Source organism: Cygnus atratus, chromosome 6, assembly GCF_013377495.2.
Source record: "Cygnus atratus isolate AKBS03 ecotype Queensland, Australia chromosome 6, CAtr_DNAZoo_HiC_assembly, whole genome shotgun sequence".
Taxonomy (NCBI): Eukaryota; Metazoa; Chordata; class Aves; order Anseriformes; family Anatidae; genus Cygnus; species Cygnus atratus.
The window spans coordinates 18,744,821-18,767,921 of NC_066367.1; the positions used below are offsets into that span (position 1 = coordinate 18,744,821).

The window sequence follows — 23,101 nt, forward strand, 5'->3', positions numbered from 1 at the left end:
GGTTTATGTTTTTAAAGTACTTTGACAGAACAGTAAATTCTGGAATTGCAGCAACATACATGTCTTGTTCCTGATCACATATTCTAACCTGCATATCAAGCAAAAAACAAGTTTTTGTACTAGACAAGTCAGAAGTCAGCAAAAGCCTCTATATCAAGTTATTGCTCCAGCCTGAGACTGTCACCTTCCAAATACTGAAGTCCTGATCCACACATTCAATACATCTTTGCATGACTGTTATGAGGAAGGCTTTACCTTAAGAAATGTATGTGGAACTAGGTATGTGCCACTGAGACAGAGAAAAGCTGCTAACCTTCCAGGGCAGGCTGTGCTCCAACAACAGGCTGAAGTCATACTCCTTCACTGAAATTCTTAAGGTCAGCACAAGGTCTGTGCAGTGCTTAAGCCCTAAAAATAGGTTTTAAGTACAACTTAAATGACACTTAAACTGGCCTCGTGTTGATACTGTATGAAGCAGTGGCTTTATCCATTGCACATAAATATTTTCTTCCCTCCCCTCACAAAGAGATTTGAAACGAAAAGAAAAAGCAAAATGGTGAGCTGATTTGGAACTCAGCTTTTCATACTTACTACCTACAAGCACTGAAGTATGTTGGTCTAAAATTTGTTTTCATCTGGAAGGAAACTGTGTTAAATATTAATTCCTCTCAAATCAATATAAACCTCTTAATGAGTTCAGTGGGGTCAGTCTAACGTTGTGCCTTTGCTTCTCACAGAAGCAAGCATCAGCTTCCAAAGTGCTTGTTTCTACTACAATTGTATCTACCAATAATGATGATATTTGGTAAATGCAGCAAATAAGTAAATATACAAGGGAATTTCCTTTATAACATTAGTCCTACTTCAATGCTTTTAAAAATATTATTTTGATTACAGTGTGAGCTGCTTTAAAAGCAGCCTGTGCAGCTCTCTTAGCAACACTGCTGTGAAATCAAAACAAGTATAATACCAAATAATTAGGGGGAAACCTAAAGACAAACTAAATAATTATAATTCCAGGAGTATGACTGAACATAGTCTACTCCTCCTGGTGCATGAAAATAAGCATATTGCGGCACAGAAAGCTGCTCACAATCAGACTGGTATCACTTGACAGGACCCCAACACACCCGGGCCTCCCAGCTCAGTCAGCAGGCAGTGCAACGGCACCGCTGGAACTGTACTGCCAGCACAAACCTCTTATAGACTCAACTTCCCAAATCCAAAGGAGTCCCTTTCTTACACAGCATAGTATAATAGATGCTGCCTATGGTAATTCCCCACTGGAGTTCATAATGCTTCAGCTATTTTCTAACACAGTGTTCGGTTATACTGCCTACTTCACCATACACAGTCTAACATCTCATTGCCCTCATGTTTCAGGCTCCCCATAAAGTCCTGTGAAACACAGTCTCTTCTGACGGACTTGAAAGACATCATCTTACCCGATGATACCAAAACGTATTTGGATTGGAATGACTGATTTTTATCAAACTGATATGCAAACACACAGTAGCAGTGGTTCAGCTGTGCTGTAAAACAGGGATCAGGTAAACTGCATTAACATTCTGCAATGCAATGGCAGAACAGAACTCTTTTAATTGGAAAGGAGGAAAGTCAAGAAGTCCTAGTAATTTATATACAGCTTGTCTCAAAATAGTTAAGACACTGTGGTTTCAGAAACAACAAAAAAACTAAGATAACCATAAAAAATTGAAAGGACTCTCTAGAGGGATCCTCCACAGTTCACTGAACAGACGAGTTATCACGAGTGCACAGATTTCAGGGAATATAGCTAACTGTAAGAGGGAAAGGAAAAAAAAAAAGTGAGGTGGCCCATGGATATGCCTAATAAATGAACTCTCTTCTTGCCTCTTGTTGCCACCAAAGCAAGCAGTTCTATCAGTTGATGTCATTGAAACAGCTGAGTAATTTCACAACTGACAGAATCTAGGCTCATTGAAGCTGGTTGCCTTTGTGACAGTTTAGGCTTAAAGATTCTGCAGATCCAGATGAACAGCACAAACTACAACATCAAGCCTCCACCAATTTTCTAGTCACAAGCTTAGTTTCTGTTTTTCATAGTGAAGCACTGTTTATGTTTGTTATTCTTTATCTCACGGCATTGTGATATCAATAATAAGCAAAACCAGAAGAAAATAGGATATAAAATGTAAGCTTTAACGGATTTAAAATAGTATAAGCCAAGCAGTGTCCAAACCACCTCATAATCAAAAGTTCTCTGAAACTCTGAGGAGTGACTTGTTTAAAGAAATTATGCAACTTTCTTTCAGATTTATTCAGCCAGGTAAAAATAATTTAAATCCACTTGGTTACCATTTGAAAATTACTCAGATTGTGTATTTTTCAGACTGAACATCAAGCAAGTAGCCTAGTTTGAGTAGGCTGATAGTTCAGTGTGGGCAGGAGTTTCATATTAAGAAGCCTTGGTTTCTATTCCTTTTTTGAATGGGAATTTCTTTCACAGGGCAATATATAACCACAAAAACATCATCTGTCTGATTATTATTCCTTATTATCAGCCTTCGTTCTCTCTATGATCTGTCATGTTGAAGACTAAAACAGCATTTGAGATGTACAGGTTGTCACGGTAATGAAGATGCACTGTAGATTTTCTTAAATGGAAAAAAAAAACAACAGAAAAGAGGTATGTTAAAGCTGAACCTACACATGACCAGAAGAGAAAAATTAAACTAGAGGAATAAAAAAAAATGGAGACAACTCACAAGAGGCAAAGTGCGAAGTACTGAACTAAACTGAATAACGATCTTTCTGGAAAAATAAGAGTGGAAGGAAATGAATATAACACCAAATCAGTCTCCTCCTCTATCCAACAGAGCCCTGAAATCAGCTTGACTGGGTGCTACACAGAATGACAGATCAGATCCTGTCTCTTCCTCCTACCATCCAGGAAGGCTCACAATGCACTTAGAGGCAGGATGCAGGCAAGTGACACAGCATAAAAGGTGTAGAATGGCACAAGTTAACTAAATACAAGATGTGGATGCTTCACCAGGCATTTTTGTTCAAATAAAGCAAGTAAGATTAAATCAGAGTATGATAGCTGAGAACAAGATGTCCACTGCTTTGGTATCCCTCCTAGGACAGACCTCCAAAGGCTGAACCTTATATGCCTTAGAAAACACGCTCCCATCCGAACAAATGATGTTTGTCACACCCTTGCACCGAAGCTGTACCACCAAAAAAGCAGGTAACTAATGAAGAAAAACTAATGTTCCAAAGACAGGTTTAACTAGATATAACCAGATTCAAAAGGACACAGCTATTGCTATTATACTTACGTGGAAGAACTATGCAAATCGTGATGACGGAAGACTGTAACCAACCAACTGTAAGACCAAGAGAAATAAGACTGAAGACTCACTAACAGACCATTAAACCGTATGCCAAATACTGCATATGCACCAACACAGCAGTTCTGTGAGGCAATTTGGAAAGGAAATTCCTCTTCTGAGGGGCAATGAGAAAAGCTGATTCCTGCATTAAGGCTCCTCCAGAAACAATTTGCCGAGCCCAAGCATCCAGAACCCGTCAGCAGAAATGCCCAAGTACTGGCCTCTTAGGGGAAAGACAATTTCTATCGAACTGAGTAAAGATGCTCTCAGTGAAACGCGTTTGTAGTGTTTAATTTGCCATTCTGTAAGACCTGGCTTTTAAAAGTACATTCTAAAACTTATGTTTCATTATAAAAATAATATACCTGATGGCAAGCTCACTGGGAATCGAACCAATTTTCTGAACTTTTGTGTGTCCATTCGACTCAAACAACCATTTCTTCTGTGTACCTGCCTTACACATGGCTAAAAATAATTTCAGCAGCATATTGAAATCTCAACCTACCCCATTCGACAGATAGGTTTAATACAGCCAGGACATACAGTAGCTCATTAATTTTGAAAGTTAAACTTTGTAGTCCTTCTTTCAATTGTTCAATTCTTAGAAATCTTTGTATTTCCTGCTCCTTCTTTATGGAATCATATTTTGTTTGTTTGTTTAAAGGATGTCAAAAAAGTAGTAAAATAAACATATTAGGCTGTGCTGGGGAGGCCCCACCACAGTTCCCATGAACCGTGGCTGTTCTTTTTTCAAGCCCATTGGGAGCAATGTACTACAAGGGATAACATTTACACAAAGCAAACAGCAGTGCTAGATAAACATGCTGTTTTTACACGGAGAGCAAAGCACATTAGTTTTCAGAGGGCAGCACTCATTGTCACCCACTTCACTGGGCAGCAGCCAGCTGAGCAGTCTGTTCACATGCTGGCTGGCTAATGGCCCCAGGTGTAACTCCAGACTAGCCACCACATACATTTGCTAGCATAAGTAGATAAATCATGGAAGCTGGAGTTAATATCTGTGGCAGAAAAGAGACAAAAATGGAAAGGAAATAAACTTTTTCAGTAAAACTTTTCAATGGCTGTGATTACTTTTATATCCCAAACTTATTTTTCAACTTCAATTCCTCTTATTAGCAGTTCTCTTGTGTTTTCACTTGTGACCACGTGATGTCCTAAAGCTGCAACTTTTCAGTTTTGGGACATACCAGTACCGAAGGTGTTAAGCATCTGAAATAGATGGAATGGCTAAGGAATGCATTGCTATTGCTCGCTGTCGCAGTGGTAAAATACATACGTGGGCATTCTTATACACTCCTGATGAAAGAGAGGCAGGTTTTATTGAGAAGGAATCTGATAGACTTCAACCTTTTTCCGACAGCAAGACGAATGATTAATTCTTGAAGCAAGAGTATTGCTGTACTGGGATGAGACTTTCAGTCCTTCTAGAAGACAAGGTCCCTGGCAATACTAAAGTTAGAACACTTACTAATTGAAGGGCTACTTAATTTGCAATCACCTACACTCCAGTCTATTCTTGTAGGACTTTTTCTCTATTGTGAAGCAAGACAGATAAAGCTTGTTATTGTCCCTTTGATATTGTGTATCCACTTACCATTCAAAGAAAGTCTTTATATAGAATATGTAGTAAAATAAGCTACAGTATGAGTCACACTGCAAGAGTCCATGCTTCTTGAGCGTTATGAGGCACCAGAGGAATCAAATGACTTGCATATGAAGAAGAGGCATTATCCACCAAGCCACAAGTATAATTATAAAACAGCCTTTAAGAAAGGTTTCATTAACAGAGAGAAAAAGCCGCCTTCATATCTAAAACCATTTTACATAATTCTTCTGCTAACTTGCAACTCTAAAACCATATTAGAAACAAATGCTGCGAAGTATACTATAATAAAAAACAAACACATTGGAAATAAGGCAAACAATTTTTTCGAATTTTATATAAATATAATTATATATATATGTATAGTTTTTAAAAAACTGTGTTAACTGCTTTTTATCTGGTCTGTCTTCCTTCAAAAATTCTGAGGGAAATTTAGTGTTACAGAATAAGGAAGCTGTACACATATGCCTGACGTATTTAACTGCCTAGTTTTCAATTAACAAGTATTCCCCTACACACTGCTGGCTATTTGTTTAGGGAGCATCACAGAATACAATTTTAGCATTATACTGTCCCTTCAATTTTATAACCCTCAAATTTCAGTGAAAATCTTGATAGCTTTTAAGTAAGATGACCTCTGTACTCTCTATTTATACAAGCTTATTATTTGTGCAATTCCTAAGGAGTTAGAGGAAAGTCCACTGTATACAACTGTGTTGGCATAGATCCTCAGCTGTCATAAATTAACAATGTTTCACTAGCTTCAGTGAAACAGATTTATATTAATTGATCTGTTCCAATGACACTAATGATCATCAGTCATCTTGTAGAAAGGCATATTTTCTGCTAACTGGTACTGTGGAAAAGATCTCAGGAGATCTCTGCTATATTCCCAAGTCACCATGACTAATCCTTGAACCAAACCTGATATATAAAGACATATTTAGCTGAGAAATATGAAGTTTGACTAGTCTGCAGCCTTAAGGAGATCTACTGTTCATTTCTGCAGTGGGAAATTTCATCACTGGGAAGGGCCACATCCAGACAGCCTACGTCCCACCTGTGCCCTAGGCCCTCTTCTATTCACAGGCTCTGTTGCATTGCCTTACAAATAGGGAACATGGACGAGCACAGGACTTAAAAGTTCTGTGCCCCCAGTCTGTATGTAAAAGAAGAATCACATAGCAGCTTCGGAAATTGTTTTTACGCCCAAAATTTAGGAAATCACAGCAGGTTCTAAGAGCAGCAAACAAAAGCTTAAGGAAACAGGTATTAAATACTCCCAACACTCTCTTGAAAACACCTGGCAGTAACTTCTCATGGCAAAATCACAAAAGTTTTCACATCACCAGTATCGCCTAAGTTTGGCGAACTTGACAAGTACTACAGATCTCACATGATTTGAAACAGCAGTGTAAATAGGCCTGCAGACCTACTCAATGACTACATTCTCCAGTGAGGGTCAGTAGTGCTGGCTTCGGATAGAGCTCATCCTTCCTGCAAACAGAAACAAGTGGGAAAATCCAGATGGAAAAAAAAAAGTGTAAAAGTGTGCTAGCGCACGAATACCTAATAAGGAATTGTTTGCCAACAAGAACATGGATAAAAACTGTTACAACTGCTACAGGTGCCCAAAGGTGCCATTTTAAATGTTATTAAAGAAGTGAGCAAAGAAGAGCCAAAGTAAAATTAACTAAAAAAAATGCCAAACAAGACCACTGCCAGCACAGATGTGTTGATTTGCTCTGCCTCAAGAAAGAAACTAAGGACCTGATACACCACTGTTACTCCAATTTCACACCAGTATGACTTTTTGCAAGATATGTAGAACTCCAATAATGCTCAATTACCTGGTTAATTAGAGCAACAGAGATGCGATTCAGCTGAGGTGTCCAGTGTGCATTCTAGAAGCTGGAAGAGATGATGATGGTCAGAAAAGCTATTTCAAACTACCAGAAGATGAAAGGCAGAAGCGACAAGTCTTTGGACTCAACCAACACTCTCTTTGCTGGAGCAGCAGTTCCACTAAAGAGAAGTAGATTGTCTTCTCTAGCTTGCATAGAGCTACATTTTATTTAGATCTATCACCATCATCCTAAACAGTACAAAGAACAGTAGCATACATGCATATAAAAAAAAACCCTGAAGTGGCTCTGTCTACAAGAAACGGCTACAAAGAGGCTGAGCCAAATCATCTCTGAATTTATCAGTATGTTTTGGAAGTTTCTGAAAGATAAAAGATGTCTCCCCTTAGAACTATAATACTCAGTGTCACATGTTAGGCTTTGCTTACTAATGAGAGTCAGTATTACGTTTGATCTGCTTCTTTATGGTTCTCCTCTCATGTCTTGCAGCAGGATGGTCAAACCTCTGCAGCTACAGCATCCAAAACCCAGTTTTGTGATGTCCCCTTGTCACACAGCCCACATCACGGCCCCCTCCCTTTCTGCATGGACAGGTGGCAGAGTTGTCTGCCGGCACTGAAACAGCCTGAGGGGCAGCAAGAGACACTTGGCTACTAGGCAGCATGCTGGCCAAACAGCTGCCACCCCGCTACCTGACAGGAAAAAGCAGAAGGACAAGTAAAAGAACCTGCATGCCAGGCATGACCTGTTGGGCAACAGGGTTATTCATGAGGGGCTCTTTGATTCAAGCTATCAGCACATCGCCATCCTGGTGAACACAGCCCAGTGGAATGCTACTGAATGAAGTACTTATTATTTGTAAAATGCTTCAAGATAAGTAGATTAAGGATACCACAGAAGTGCCGGCCAAAATAATGTTATTCTGACACTGCATTCCTTCAGGAATATACAGATGCACGCTACAGAATGTAATTGGGCTGATATCTCTTTAAATCATTAGAGCTCCAATGAGATTCCCATCAGTGTCAGTAAATCTGTGTACAAAGAACTACTCATTTGATTATCGTACAATGCAAAATCCCATGCATATATCCACAATGATTATATATTCAGTATATTCTCTTTAATGTCAGTACATCAACCATGCTTCTGCTGAGATTTAGCATTCACCGCCACATTCAGGCAAGTATTGTGTTGCTTTCTCATCTCCCACACTTGATCTGCCTCTTTAAACTTGGCATTTCTAGCAACCTCTCCCAGCTAGGTTTTAAAAGTAGATTCTTCTCTCCTGCTCAATAAGCAAGAGAACAGTATATAATTTCCTGTTTTATGTACAACATCTGGCACTGTAGAAAGAACCACTGCAAATCTTACCAAGGCAGCAGAAAAAATCCTCCTGCATGGAAAACGGCTCTGCAGCATTGGCTATAAAACCCACTACATATTATATGAAAGGTTAGCGGATTTCCTGGCAGAATATAGTACAGTATGTGGGATTTGATAGCTATATAGAAATAGAGCAGAGAGAGTGCCTTCCATCAAACACTAAATGATGAACTTCAGCCTGATTTTTCCCTGTACTAAATTAAAAATGCCAAGCGAAGTCTGGCAGGAGACTACACTTTCTAGTGTTAATATTTTGAGTGATAGCCTACACAAAGCATCTGCAACCATCTTCCCTATTTAATTGGCAAACAAGCTGAGGGTACAAAATCTCCCAAAGCACCAGAATGGCTTAAGCAACCACGCTCCATTTATAGCAACAGCTTAGACACTTCAGAAACTATACAGCACTCATTCAGTGACACAGGGGACAGAATTTAAAGATATTTCAACATTCGAGACACAGTTACCCAAGCACTGGCCCTCTTAATAATCCCACAAGAAGTAAATGACAACTTGGGGTTTCCGTGTCAAGTTAGGAACTTTATCAAGCTTCCAACTCCAAAAAGAGGGCTATTCAATGAAGATAATCCTCTATTAAAATACAATCTCAAACCAGGGAATCATGATGAAGTTCACCTTTGCAATGACAGAACCTGACAAGGGCATGTAACTGCCGGGTGGGACTGTGCAGGGAATGATCTTAGAGTAATGTTAGAAGGTTATAAAGCAGCAGGAGATGAAGAGCTTGGTGTTCAGGCTGTTCGAGCACAGAGCAGACTGCCTGGATCTGAGGCAGGTGGTTCTCTGTTTTCCCTCGTTGCACACATGTAGACATCCCTTCCTAGGGGACTAGAGAGCACAAGTAGGATGAGAGGCTAGATTCAAACTACCAGAAGATGTGACCTTTCAGCCACTTGTAATCTTTTGAACTTTCCCTATCAACAAAGAGCAATGTTGCCTTCCAAGCCTTCCTGCAAAATCCTAGCTCTTCAGCTGTCTGTCAGCACTCAGCCGTGTTAAGGAGCCTGGGCGGGAAGTACCTGAGGTCTTGGCAGTGTCTGTGAAGCCACGACTAGTCCGTGGAGCTTGGATATTTGCCAGGTTGTTTTACTGGCCCTGTCTGCAGGAGCACTGCCTACCTAGGGGTCAAATACCTACAAAAACCTGTCCTGTGCATTTGTGGAAATTAACTTGGAACCTTGCCATACACTTACATAAGGTCATGACACAACGTAGTTGCTTGTCGGTACTGATATTTATTGAAGTGGAATAAAGCGCTATTCATGAGGTAAAAGCCAGCCCAATGTTTTATTTAGAATTAAAATGCTTTTTCCAAAGAGGATGGCTTTTTCCAGTGTGGTAAGTACTAGGCCAATTCTGTTTCCCTTAGTGTCAGAGGCAGCTTCTGAAAACAGCAGCCCTAATTTGAACCACTACGCTGGCTTCTCAGGGCAACTCCGATCTGGCAAGCCAACACCATCTCCCTGGGGGATGAATACAGCTAAGGGTAAACAAGCAGGCACAAAAATTGGAACTTGGGCACAAGGGTAACTAGGGACTGAAAAGGCTCTCCTGGTTAACTGGAAAACTAATTTTTCCTATTGTGAGCAAGCTGGAGGGAAGCTGGTGAAACTGTTATAACAAACTGCATTTCGGAAGTGTTCTGCCCAGAGAAAGGCCAGGACCATTAGTGAGACACCAGCAGGAATTTTAATTTAAATTTCATTACGACTGAAATAATTACTGTCCAGCAGTGGGGACTATATATTCCTCCCAGGCCTCCATTCTGTCTGAATTCAACACAACATACCTGCAGCCTGGACATTTAGGTTAAACCAAAAATTTAATCTACCATGTACATTTTTTCTAAACACATTTTCACTGAGCTATTGCTGCATGCCATTATAATTTAAATTATGAAGGTACGTGATACATACAGCTGACACTGACTTCAAATTGTTAAAGAGAATGAGGTACAATTGTATGTCTCATTACCAGGTCATATGATTAATCCTAGAAATTTCCACCAGGAGCAGACCTACAGCAACAATGGCAGCCAGTTTACATTTTTAGGGCATTGCTATCCAATGGCAAGGTCAGCCCAGACTCAAAAACCTTTCTGACAATCCTGTGATAAGATTCAAAATAGATTTTGCAGGTGGCTGGAAACCTGTTCCTGGCTCTTCAGTGCCCTTTTAAGAGGTGACAGAAATCATTAATATTAGTAAAGTCAAAGGCACTGGCTAGACTCAGGGAGACCTAACAGAGGACTGCACTTGGAATGAAACCACCAGGACTGTAATGTTAGGCTGGGAAGTGTTTTTACAGATTTTTTGTAACTATAAATGAAAATTATAGCAGTATTTTTTGAAAAGTTTTCTTCCCCTAACATAGTAAGGCTTACATCAACAAAGATCTCAAATGCTAAGCTTTCATTCAGGTGTAAGTATATCTAATTTACACTTCAAGAAGTTCATATCAATAGTGGATGTAGCTATTCAACACCATCCTCTTGCACCCTCTTCCCTCTCTCTCACACCTTATTCTACATCAGTAGATAATCACCTACACATCCAGTTTTAAAACTTAGTAGACATTGATGAGACTGAGTGGCAATGTATGATGTTACTCTGTCTATAAATTTCATTTCTTGGAATTCCTTTCCTAAAAAAAACAGTGCAAATGTAGACTACATCCAACTCTTCACACCTTCCCATGTAGCCCATGGCTGTAGGCAGTGGCTCCACAATACAAATCATTCAACCCAACGAAGGCTTACAGCCTGCTCAGGTGTTGGCTCCTACTCCTGTGCCCAACATGTCATCATCTTCATCAGGTCTGCAAAGATGGAGGGGGGGGGGGGGGGGGGGGAGGTTCCTACAGTGGACAGGGATTAATGAACAAATTTAAATCTTTCAGAAATTGCTGCAGACAGAAAAAAGAATAGCCAGAAAGGCGCAAGGCAAATATTGAGAGAACATTGCAATCAGCCTCTTTGTAAGTTGAGAAAATAGCCACATTTTTTTTTCCATAAAAGACCATATCCAGTTAGACATTTGCAGAAATAACCAAAGCACCATAAAACTCTTAAAAAATAATAAAAAAGACAGATCAGTTGGTTTGCTTTCCAATGTTAACATATATATTTTACATCTTATAACATCTTAGCAATCTTTCAATGCAAACAAAGATTATGCACACATATGTACATACTGCCTATATTCCACTCCATACTACAATTCAGAGCATCTCACTGAAGCAATTTAATTAACATCAGCCAGAAAAGAAAAACGTATTGCTACAACATAAAGGTGATTCAAGATTGATTTGTATAATCTTTCTTCTCATAAAAATAATGAGCCTTTTTCTACTGAAAGAAAAGCTAAAACAACAGTTGACCCTCCTGTCCACCCTGAATTTGTATGCGCTGTCTTGTTTCTGACTGTACAAAGATGAATACCCAGATCAGCCAGCCATTTCTAATTGTTTGTCTTCCAGATCACAGAGCATGTTAAAAAGAATCTGATTGGAGCTGGCACCACTACTCTTTGGCCTGTTCACAGAGCAGGGAGAACCTAGGTTCTGTAGGTTGCCTGCATATCACACTTTTACCAAGCTTTCTGGTTTGAAAGAGTACTTTGGAAATAACAGTAACCCTTCGGGCTTTGTTCTTCAATTTTTACAATATTTTGAGCTGTTTTGTTTCTACTAAGTTGATAGCAGACAACTACTGAGAAAAGAATATTAGTCAATGATCTTAGCAAGAGTCCCTGAATGACCCAGTACGAAACGCATTCGAACTATTTCCTGAACCTTTTGTGTCACATCCTAGTTATCATGTGCTGTTACGTTGGATCACATTACTTACAGAAACAAAGATAGCAACACCAAACTCATACACATCAAATGGGACAGTCTATTCTCTTCACAGATTGCTATCACAACTTTCAAACTGAAATTAAAATTGAACCAATTCAAACTATGCTGCTTTCCATGTCCCAATACCCCATTCCATGATCTTTTCCATTAGAGTTCCAGCAGTGCATTTAGGTAACTGTACAGGATGTCTATCCATTCTTTTCCCTCTCTGCACTAACTGTCCTAGAGTCTTCTGTGAAGCTCATAAGCATATCTAATTATTTGGCTGTCCTTGTGACCCATCAGAGTACAAAAACAGGCAGGCATTTAAAACAGGCAGGCATTTGGTTTCCATGCCCTTTTGAGAGCAGATTTTATCAGCAGCCATCCACTGGAGCTCAAAGAAAGAAGCAGGCAAACAGAGGAAAAGGCTGGTGTGGGAGCTGCATGGGTCATGAGTACAGCCACAGCTAAGATGACCGCAAGCCTAATGTCCTTTTTTGCTGTGGGGCTGCCCACCTCAGGCCTGGGATTTTATTGCACATTTTAGATCATGTCCTCTTCCACATTTCCAGAGAGGAAATTTAAACCGAGTCTGTGGATCTATCTGGGGATTTAATTATCTTCAAACTATCATTAGGAATAAAAGTTGTAATGAATTTATCTAAAAATCAACTAACTTCCCACCCTCCCCTGCAATTCCCCCTGAAACACTCGCTGAATAATTTGCCAATTAAAAGCTAGACAGTCCACAAGTTCACTAGTTGTTCATTTACAAAAAGACAAAGGGCATCCATTTTAATGCTGCAGTCACATTTTAATCAAATATTCATCCTCAGAGGTCTTTGAAGGGAGGAGATACGCTCTCTTTGACAAGTCCATTCTTAAAATAATTTTTTTGGCTTAACAGGTCAAACAAGAATGCAGCAGACAAGTCATGGATTAAATGGTATTTTCAATAAATAGGACTCAGCGACATCAAGCAAGAGTCAGAATGCACAAGCTGAGGGGGACAGGACAATAATCAGGACATGCATTAACTTTCAAAGTTTGCCATTGTTCAATTGTTTTGGATAGCGTGCATGACAGCACAGGTCATCTACTGGAGCAGGCAACTTCAGACTAGGGGCTGCAAAAGCTCAATGCTTCCTTGCACCAGAAGTTCCATGAGGAAATGTGACTTGATCTAATTTTGGAATCTGGAAAAAAGACAAACATCAGGAAGGAAGTTTAAAAATATTTGGAAGAAAGTCACAGACACAGACACAGATTTCTAGGTTGGAAGAGACCTCAAGATCATCAAGTCCAACCTCCGACCTAACACTAAGTACTCCACTAAACCATATCGCTAAGCTCTACATCTAAACGTCTTTTAAAGACCTCCAGGGATGGCGACTCCACCACCTCCCTGGGTGTCCTTTCAAAGGAAGTCCTTTCAAAGGAAAAGGAAACTCAAACCAGATATATTCAAATAGTAAAAAGTCAGCATCAAACTGCAGTGACATGTCTCTTTGGAAACAACACACAAGGACTGCTGGTCCCTCTCTGGAACACTTCAGACACGGAGCAGAAGTCACTGCTGTCTTCGGAAGGGTTTAACCCAGTGGTTTCCAGTTGTTCCTGTACGTACTGGTACTGCAGCCCTCCAACTGTTTACATCCAACACACACTAAACGCTACTGAGCTAGGTCTGCACAGAGCTCCATAAAATCTCCATTCAGTTTCAGACACTCCTATCCATAGAACAACCTTTGAAACAGAAGTCTGGAATACTCCAGACTCCATGGATGATAAACCAGCATGAGATCTTCTAAGAAAAAGGTAAAGAAAACTACTCTCAGATTCCTGGGAAAAATACGTGTTCCCCTATTTCCGTATGAACTTTTCAGTACCATGCACACGCTGTCAGCTAGTACAATCCTCTGTGAATCTGCTTAGGCCAATGCAGAGTATTGGACAAGGCCTCACCCATAGCTTTGTGGAACACCAGGATCATCTCAGCTCAGTACTGAGAAGTACAGACTCCAAGGGATTAGCTTTCACTCTATCTTAAATTTTTAAAAATTCTTAGTTCACAGAGGAATTAAATTAAGACTCTATTAGCTAACTCCCAGTTGTGAAAGAGGAAATCCTCATCATGACCTAAAACGGTCTAATTTACATTGCAGTGACTGTCAGAAGGGTGAATGGATGCATGCTTGACTTACAGTGACAGAGAGCAAAGGTTTCCTCCCATTCTCACTTTGTCCTCCCCTCCTCTTCCTTCCTCCCACCCCTTGTTTCTCTGACAGCTCTGTAAACAGTACAAAATTCATTCTGAGCCAGGGAAAAGGGGGAAAATGGACAGTGAGCAGAGAAAGAGGGCTACCACCTCCTCCTTCCCTCATTTCTCCTCCTCCTGCACAGTGGCAAACCAAACTGTAACAGCAAAGAAAACCAAAGGAAGGAAAATGAACAACATATAACACTGAAAAATGCCTGTTTTGAAAATGCTGGTTTTCAAGGCAAGGTGCTGTAATGTTAGAACTGGCCATCACCACTGAATGGAAGAGAATTCCAACGAGGCTTTGTAAAACAAAAGAGCTCAAGGCTCTTCTCCCTCTGTGCATGAGATGAATAGAAGTGTCAATGAAATTTCACAATGAGGAAAAAAGAATATATATATATATATATATGTGTACATGCACACAAACCTGCTTCCATAACACCCTTTTTAAACTTTAAATACAACTTCTATGAAAATATTCTATAAATTTCAGGCAATTCTGGTATAACAAGAGACAGTCTATCCTCATCCTCTCCTCTTTTGCTCTAATATGCTCCAACACGCTCTGCTATGATCAATTTTGAATTCATAAACTAAACAAGGCCCAGCTGGGTAAATAATGAGCACAGACAGCACTGTAGGAAGTGGTTATTTATCCTAAATCAGCCCCCATCCAATCCCATACCCTCTTTGTTGGAACCAATGTAGTACTGGAATTTCATGTTTCAGCAATACAATCTATGTCTCCACCACAAGTGCTTATTATAGAAAGCTCAGCTTCTTCTCTTTTTAAAAGTTCACCAGCGTTCTCGTACAGTCTAACTTTGTTAACTCACCTATATTTTCAGCTGAGTAAAGTATCCCACACTTCCTGACCTGAGCTGCTATGCAGTACTGCTGTATGGTTTTTCAGAGAATATGGTAGTCAAGCCCATCTGTAGTTGTACTTCTGCATTTCCAAAGCTCTGTGCTATCACTACGCAGTGAGCTTTCCTTCTGACATGTGCATGTCAATACTCAATCTCTGCATCTGTAAAATGCTTTGGCATCCCTGACAAAGAAGGACTCTATGTAAAGGTCAGGTTAATAACCTTCTTCTTGAGAAAAAACATTTTAGGAGAATTTAAACAGAGATGCAACTCTAGCATTCTGGCATTTCTTACAGCTGCTGTTTGCTAGCTAAGTTCTGTGCTGCTTAGAGTCATGTGTGTTCACATGATCTGCTAAGCTGGGGGCTTGCCCTTGAACCTTTTTCTCATGCATTTTAAGATCTACCCAGCAACACTTTTATTGTATAGTGCTGAGTGTATGAGCGCACATGTAAAGGGCATGTGATGGCAGCTGCATCTAAATAGTTTATAACTAGTCTGTCCTTTATCACCATTTCTTTGGGTATTGAAATTATTTCATTAAAATTTCAGGAGCTTTTTTTTTTTTTTTTTTAAATCAAACAAGCAACTAAAATTAATGCAATTTAAACTGCACTTAGCCTTACATGGCAACCACAGAATAAAGGAGTTATATGTTCAATTTTCATTTTCTCTAGATATGAGAATATGTATGCTAATCATCTTCAGAGAATATTGATACCGATTTTTTCTCTACCAAGACTGCTTCAATATTTATTTAAAGGCTAGGACAGAATGGAATACTAACAATACCACTTCAGGCTTCCATATGAGTAATGCACAATGCATTAACTCTCTGGAAAGACATGAAGCTTATAAACTGAAACTCTGTCCAACATTATAGTGATAAGCATTTAGAAATATAAGCGATCATTACAAGAATAACATAACCCATCCAAATCCATAGGTCAGTCAATTCTATTTCTGTGTTGTAACAGGAACTGTGGCATTAGCATAGGGCATTACACAGGGATTAATGACTAGCCGGAATTAATGGCCCTTGGCTATGCCCGAGGCAATGAACTCCTCCCACCTACTCATTAATCCCAGGAGATACTTGGGTTTCCTTTGGAGCATTAACATCAGAGGGGGTTGTGGTTTGCTTTGTTTTGTTTGGATAAAACCCTTTCTGCACAGGATTTTTGTGCTTAGATTATTTGGATTATATGCATATGTGAGTGAAAATACTGTGAATTAGGGGGCTGAAAAGCAGTATCAGTGCCCGCAAAACTGTGTTCGATGGGAACAAGTGTTCTCAACATAACAAAGAATGCAAATAGGCTGGTTCATTTGACCACATGTTCTCCACGTATTTGAACTGACAGCTATATTGTATTAACACAGCTTTCTGTTTGTCTTCCAGTGCTCCAGCTCCTTCAGGAAGTCTCTGTTTCATCCCTACTGAACCTTCTTGTTCCACAACACCCCACACCACTACCACTATTAGCACCACTGTTGTATGAATGTCACAAAATCTTCGGACAGGTGCTAGGCACTTTCAAAGTTGGCCACAATACAGGTACATCAAAGATAATAAGCATTTTAGTCATCACTGCCATGCAGTTATTAGCACATAAACCTTAATTTGGGGAAAAAAAGAAAACAAATAGGAAAAAGAGGAGATGTATTGTATGTTACTTTGACCCCAGGCATGAACTCTTCTCAGACAGCAAACATATTACAGACTTTCAGCAGCTACACATGCATAAAGTATCGATTGTTCTTCTCAGGTGAGTACACCAAAACTGCAAAAGGCCCTTCAAATTCAAACCCCGGAGAGTCTCTTCCCCAGACAAGCATTGCTTGAAAGAATAATTCATGTGACTGAGACACAGTCTGGAATGCTGCCATTCACTACAGTAGTAGTTCTTGATATGACTAGCAACAAATGAGAGATCTCTGACTGCTGAGCACTGCACACTAACCCTCAGCAAGCTGAGCTCCATGCTGACATTCAAATACTCTCTGTTAACAACAGCCTACCCATAGAGTAAGGAACTCAGAAGTCAGAAACGCTGCTATCACATGGTATAAAAAATAGCCTGTCTCATATATATTGAAGCTTCCAGCTTTCTTGCTGAGCTATAAACCACTCTTGGTCGAATTCTCCACTCAAATGTATGCAAGAGCTTTCCCACTGAAACCCAGATGGTTTGTTTATACCTACTGAGATTAAAGAAGGCAAGGTTTTAATTCTTGTATCCAAACTTGTTGGGAAACTTTGTGAATACATTAAAAATAATAATAAAAAAAAGAAGTTCCTGAGAAATCTGATCTGTGCTCTTGTTCTCTCAAAGAGGAAGATTCAGTAACAGAAAACAGCATTAGTTGTGACAGTTAACTGTATATGTAGCAATACAGCAAAAAGTAGTAACAGACATGAAACAAATACACTTGCCACCCTGGTTTGTTCAGAATTCTCCACAGGTTACTTTAATATTAAAAGCACAGACCTGTATTGAAGTGTCTCCCCACAGGTAAAATGGAGCTGACAATTCTATCTCTCCTCATTGTGGCCTGGGGAAATTATGCATTTGTGTGCAATTATCAGTTTTCCATAGCCTTCCACTGTCTGCAGAATTGTTGTAGTGATGGTGATGTTACTGGGATGTTTAACTTCCTTTCCCTCAAAACAGATAAAAGCTCAAATGACGAAGTTTCTGACAAAAGAATTTCTGGCAGAAGCAGCAAAATAGGAAATGCAGCTCCTGATATAAAACAGCCCACTCTGTCCAGTCTGAGAGAAGGCTTGCTGCCTTGGTCTTTCTCAAATCTCCTTGATGGATGAAAAATTGCCAAGGTTTAAAACATCTGAAGGCTTCTTGTTGTAAGAATTAGGTGATTTACAGATCATGATAAATCCTGACTAAAAGATATCAGTGTTTCAAACAGTTCCTTTCCTTCACTAAGGTTACATTTACAGCGCAGTGAGTGGACTGGGTTGACAGGGTCCTTTCTCACTCAGATTGCTAATATGCATAAGCAGTGTTCAAGCACTGAACAAAAATGGTAACAGATACCATCATTATGGAATTACTCAATACCTCAAGAATTTTCTTTGTATTTTTCCCCACACCTTTCTTTCTGCCTCCTTTCTTCTGTCCACCACTTATCAGTCCAAGGAAAACAATGCCAGATTATTAAATGGCCCTGCTATCAACAAAATGGTCACAGTAAGTCAGTAAATTGAAAAATGGGGTTTGTACAGACTTTTAGTGAAAAGTTCAATCTGAGTCTCCACTACCTCCTCCTGGGAAGTTCAGCTGGAACCACTGAGGCAGGAGCACGCAGCAGCAGCAGCACTGGCAGCCTAGTGCTGGGAATGGAAACCAGGAGCAGCCGCCCATGCTGCACCCACTGCTCAAACAGGGAGGGTAACTGGGAGACGGCGCAACTGCACTACAAGAAGCCATGCTACACTTCTCCCACAGTCTTGATCCCTGTCACCAATGCTAAAAGTGAACTCTACGTTTTATTGCTCTCTCTTCCTTTCAGTGATTGTCCCCTCTGTCTTTCAGTTATTTGTTTAGATCTTCAGTACATAAAAATCCTGGCACCGCCACTATGGGCTCTGAGCCATCTGAGCAATCTTCTTAAAATATACCAACACATCATCCATATGGTTATCCAATATGTAACTATTTACTTTCCAGGATAATAATAGAGAGGTAACAAAAACTGTAAAAAGCTTCATAAAGCTTCACAAGTCACTATCACCCTAATCAGGATTTTCAGCGAATAGCAGCGTTATAGATATCAGTCTGCATGATGCCCTCTTTGAACATATTTTCATTCTAAATCTCCATTAAACAAGACCGAAAGGTCAGGCAAATGGTTGTCCTTAAGAGTTATCTGTTGGAGAACCCTGCTGTGTGTGCCCCGGCAGAGGCTAGTACCATGCAGTGCACAATGTTTTGGAAGAACTCCACTTCAGAGGCAGCATTTAGCAAGGCTGGGAAGACAATTTGAAAGCTAGAAGGAGAGACACCAAGGCAATTCCTTTCCATGTATGATCTTCTTCCATAAAAATTTATAAACATCAAGTGATTTTCAACACAGGTTTGAAGATTGGGTTGGAGGACCTATAATCAGGGCATGAAATAATTCAGTTCTCCTGCCAGCTGTAACAGGTACTATTTGTATTATAATCCAATTACATGTAAAATTCTTTTGCTCCTTCCAGAGATTCATCGTCTTCCTAGAAGAAAATGGTATCAGATGAGAATTCACTTTGTTGAGACAATTACCATATGTATCCCTTCACAGCACGTGCAACCCTGTCCAAGGACAAAGTTGTTCAACACAATTTTCGAAGTGTACTTCAGGTGGTAACTGATGTGAAAATATGAGTTGATCTGTGGCTGCTTTCTATACTGCAGCTTGTGAGTTAACATCTTACACGGGAAGTTGGTGGTAATACGGAGCATTCCAGACACAATTCAGCAGACAGATTGGTGATTATTGAACTTGGGGAAGAAATCAATGAGCTCTTAGGCCCGCATGGATAAAGTAAGTTAAGAGCTTTTCTGGCATACTTCAAAGAACTACAGTTCTCAGGTCACCTGGGCTAGTTGGGAAATGGTCCTCTCATCAGAGGTGACTAGAACCCAGGAAGGACAAGGAAGAGCAAGAATCAAAAAAAAAAGCCATGTCACGCCTTGGTCTGGGGAGGAGATCAGGCAAGATTCCGGATAGGAACACAACATATTCCTTGAAGCAATGCAGCACATTCTCTCCTTTGGTATCACAGAGCTTGAAGAACCTCTTCTTGGGGCAATACAGGTTTCTTCTGTGACCAACACTGAGATGGAAGATGTCAGACTTTAAGCTTTAAGAGGAAGCTGTGCTGTTCTGTAGACAGAAAACTAAAATAAATGCCATCTAATCAAAACAGTTTGAAATCCTATGATTATACTCAGGTATTTTGATAGCCTGTGTGAGATACCACAATAGGGCACATGCTGCTTTAGGGATTCAGGCCTTGCACTGGTAACGTTAATAAATAGGAGCTTTTCCACCAAAATATTCTTGCTCCTGTTATATGTTGTTGCCTGAATATCATAGGTATAAGCAAATTCAATATACTGAAGTCTGCATAAACAAATCCCCTGCTGCTCCAAAAGTGCAGAGAATGGTGTCCATTAGCACACTTTTCTCTTAAGTACAAGAAACTATAATTAGCATAAATTTATTGACTAAAACTGAAAGTAGAAATAAAGACCAGGTTGGAGTATAGTGAGAGAGTTCACAGGTATCAGCAAAACACTCAGCATAATAGATAAATTCAGAATTTCACTCTAGAGTGAGAGGATCTGTCTTCTCTTGACTAATAAAAACTGCATATAAGGTCAAATCTGGCCTACAAAATGCACTCAGTACTTCTGTTTCTTCAGCTAAAAAGAAAACTTAACAGAAAACATGACCTAAGCACAGTTTTATCGTATACAATGTAATTCATTTAGCACATAATTTAAGTGACTACATCATGAAACTTCACAGAAATACAGAGAAGCAAATGTTTGTTTTAAGATCACAATATGAACACAACTACAGACTGTGTTGGCAGATGTAGCAGTTTTGAACTGTTCACGATAACTCCAGCCTTCTGAATCTTTAGAAATTTTGTCCAGTTACAAGAAAAGTAAAACTATTTACTTGTTTTGTTATCTCCGTAAACCAGAATACTCACCTGTTGTTCCAATGAACTCAGAAAAAAGGTTCTCTCTATTTTAGTAACAGAAGCAGAACTCCATTAACAGGAGCCAGATTATTACATTTTTCACATGTTACAAGAATATAATCAGTCTGCCATGGAGTTTACAACTTAATACCACATTGGGTACATGAGAACAGAAGCGACATCCAAGAAACCACCAAATCCTCCATGCTTCCTGTCGCCATACGTCTTTTTTTTTTCCCTCTCAAATCAGAATGTAAAGCTACATGTTCCCAATGGGACCTCAGCAGCTTCAGGGGCTGAGTACAACCAAGAGCCTGTGTGATAGTGCATATGCATATCCTGCACAAAAATAAACTCGTCACTTGGTCCACATTTCATCTGTCAGTTAACCAGGTTGGTTATTTATTCTGCTGGGAAGAATGAACTTATTTTTTTGACATAAAGCCTCACCTTTCCCTTTCTCCATTCCACCTCTTGTTCTTCTTGTCATACAACTATCTGTATGGCAGATATAACTACTTACACATTTTTCAATTGCCACAAAAATAATCCACTAAATGCAGGCTACTTTCTAATCCTCCTGTTATTACACTTGGCCATAGCTACAAAACAAAAAATAGATGTTTTTCTGCATCTTTACACTTACTTTATCAAGTTCCTATCACTGAGGCATCCTTCACTCCTCCTTTTTCATATTCCATAAATTTCCTTGAAGCCCCCTAACTTTCCCTAAAAATAAGTAAATATATAAAGCATTATTGTTTGTTTTGTTTTTTAAATGTGCTTCCAAAATATCCCATTTTCAGAGTACACAGCAAAACCTGCCTTTTCCTAAAAAAAACAACCTGTCTCTTTTCCTAAAGCCATGAGAGACAGCATAAAATTCTACATCAGTAGCTTTTACCGTATACTTTTTTCTTTGAGAAAAGCATCACTGGAACACCTGAACAGTACTATTACACCTTTCCTTTTTATTTTCCCATGTATTACTTAAACATGCTGCTCTGATTTCTACAGAGAAGATATTCCCTTGTAGCAACAATCAACATCATCTTTATAGTCTGATAGAGCTGGAAACATGGGATATCCAGGATATTTTCACACTTTTGTTTGCTATATTGTAGCCTCAATTTAAATAAGATAACCTAATTTAGTTTAAAAAAAAATCTGAAATAAGATTTACTGCAAAAACTTTTAAAATTTAATTTTCAGACTAGCAATCAATGTTTATTCAGTTTCCATTTATCCCTGCCTCCCCTTTTGCAGATGCTCAAGTGACATTAAATTAAACAATTGCACAAATTTTTTAAATTGTAGGAAAATTACCATCTGCGTATAATTCAGGAATACAAAAAGGTCCACAGAAATCACTCTCTAGAAGTATTTTTCTTAACAGAAAGAATAAAGCAATGGAAAAATTCTCCCAGTAGCAGTAATATATATTTGTGGCATTCTGCCTCTCGAGCCCTTTTGAAATGTAAGATGACAAAGATGAAGAGAGAGATCTCACTACCATCTCACCCCAAACCTTACTCAATTTCTGATATATAATGGTTAGGATTAAATATTAAAATATCCTCAAAGAAAGAACTACACTGAAACACACAGCAATAAAGCCCATTATTATTCACAGACAAACATTATCAAACTATTAGCTGTTTAGCATTACACTTCGCTCCGTTATTTTTCCCCTAAATCTATGCAGAATAAAAATATAATCTTGTAAACAACAATAATTACAGAGGGAAACAAAAAAATAAAGAAATCTTAAACTTACATTGATGTGTTATTATGGGTCCTGCACAGCAAGTAGCCCTAAGGGTACATTTTAGTTTTTTTATCCATGCTCCGTTCTTGTTGCTGATGTGACCACTTAGGCACATGGTCAAGTTGCAATCAGCTTCTCTCTTAGTGATGTATGAGAGCTGTGCTGATTTATCTAGTCCTTCTGCAGCAGATTAGCACTAATGTTTCTGCCTCTGCATCCTACCTTTCTTTAGCAGTAGACTCTGCATTATCATTGGCAATCCAAATTAAAGAGCCAGTGAATGTAGCACGGATTTTTTTTTTCTTCTGAAACAATTGAAAAGCATGTATTCTTACACAAATACCACATTTTGATCCACTGAGCCTCTTT

The 23,101-nt window shown here is 39.3% G+C and overlaps 1 protein-coding gene across 3 annotated transcripts in view; it reads right to left on the bottom strand.

The window, feature by feature from the left end:
• The window catches only part of RAPGEF4 (Rap guanine nucleotide exchange factor 4), a 152,801-nt gene that overhangs the window by 87,333 nt on the left and 42,367 nt on the right, over positions 1 to 23,101 (bottom strand). The gene's annotated exons all lie outside the window — the stretch shown is intronic.